We start from the raw sequence: 1,913 nt of genomic DNA on the forward strand, positions 1-1,913 counted from the left end.
AGTCGCGGTGCGCCCGCCCCGACCCGGTTCACAAATGTAACTTGTGCCACTTGGTAAGTGGCACAAGTTGTGTTATAAAAACATAATCTGTGCCACTTAGTTGCCACTTACTAAGTGGCACAGGTTATGTTTATGTAGGCTGAATCGGTTTTTACCGATTCAATACCCACAAACATAACCTGTGCCACTTACCAAGTGGCACAGGTTATCTTTTACCGATTTACCCTATATAAACATAACCTGTGCCACTTAGTAAGTGGCACAGGTTATGTTTATTAACCTGTGCCACTTACCAAGTGGCACAGGTTATCTTTTACCGATTTACCCTATATAAACATAACCTGTGCCACTTACCAAGTGGCACAGGTTATGTTTATTAACCTGTGCCACTTACCAAGTGGCACAGGTTATGTTTGTGGGTGTTGAATCGGTAAAAACCGATTCAGCTTACATAAACATAACCTGTGCCACTTACCAAGTGGCACAGGTTAATAAACATAACCTGTGCCACTTACCAAGTGGCATAGGTTATGTTTATGTAGGCTGAATCGGTAAAAACCGATTCAACGCACACAAACATAACCTGTGCCACTTGGTAAGTGGCACAGGTTATGTTTTTAGAACATAACTTGTGCCACTTACTAAGTGGCACAAGTTGAATATGTTAACCGGGTCGGGGCGGGCGCACCGCGACTGCACCGCGACTGCCCCGCCTCGGTCCCGGTAAAAACGTTTATTAAAAATGTGTCCCGATAAAAGCTTTTATTTTAAATAATACCCCGATAAACGTTTTTTTCGGGATTAAAGTGTGAAAAAGTGAAATCATAAGATATTAAAATTCACATATTTAAATCATAGAGCACCGAAATAAAAATAGAACAATAATAGCTAAGGTTATTAAAAAAATAATTTAATTACTATTTTAATTTTGATTTTTAATGATTTAATATATAAGCTATTTGAATCTACGTCCTATTAAAAAAAAATATATTAAATTTTTTTATAATTATTTTATAGTCTATTTTTTATTTTTATTTTAATGTATTATAATTGAATTATAAAAAATTAGATTTCCCGTAATTTCATTTTTTTTTAAATTTTTTTTATGCCTTGTTTCTTTTTCCATAAATTTCAAATGGGTTATTTTTTTTTTTGTCGGGGATTTTATAGGACTTATTTTTATTATTAATTTTTCCTTTTTGTATTTAACGGGCTGCGTAGCTAGAAGCGCGGCGCGAGAACTAGGTTGCCGAGTCTAGTTGGGCGGGGCGGGGCCAGGGCCATTTTTGCAAATAATTTTTACACAGGGCCAATTTTAAAAAAAAAAATTGTCAGGGGGCTATTTGCAAAAAAACCCCGTGAAATTACAGAGGTGGTACATGAAGTTTTTCTTTTTTTTTAAAAAAAAAAAAGATCGTTGATCGGAGGGCCAAGATTCGAGGGTGGGGGGGTTCTGGGTTTAATCAGGGCCGTCAATCCAGGTGGGGCAGCGAATTTCCAGTGCACCGGATCTACTGGACCATTGAACGCGACGAATGCGACGCGTTGCTTTCCGCGCCACGGTTCACGGATGACGTGGCAGACGGGGTCCTCTCGAATTTCGTCTCCAGGACTGTTTTGCATCGAGATTCGTGCGCCGAGCTGTAAAGCGAGTGATTTACTGGGCAGCTTCGGTGTGTTGTGTCTCGCACACCGTAGCAGTGAGCTCGTGCTTGGCGCGCATCTCTTTATTTATTTATTTTATATATATATATATATATATATATATATGTATATATATATATAATTTTTTAGTTTCAAAATAAAAAAAATCTTTTTTAGTACAATTCTTTTTACTTGTGTGTGTGTGTTTATTAAATTTTTTTCCTCAAACTCTGTTGGGTTGTTCGCATGACCTTTTTGTTGGATGTTTT

This window comes from Ananas comosus, linkage group 21 (assembly GCF_001540865.1).
Source record: "Ananas comosus cultivar F153 linkage group 21, ASM154086v1, whole genome shotgun sequence".
Lineage (NCBI taxonomy): Eukaryota > Viridiplantae > Streptophyta > Magnoliopsida > Poales > Bromeliaceae > Ananas > Ananas comosus.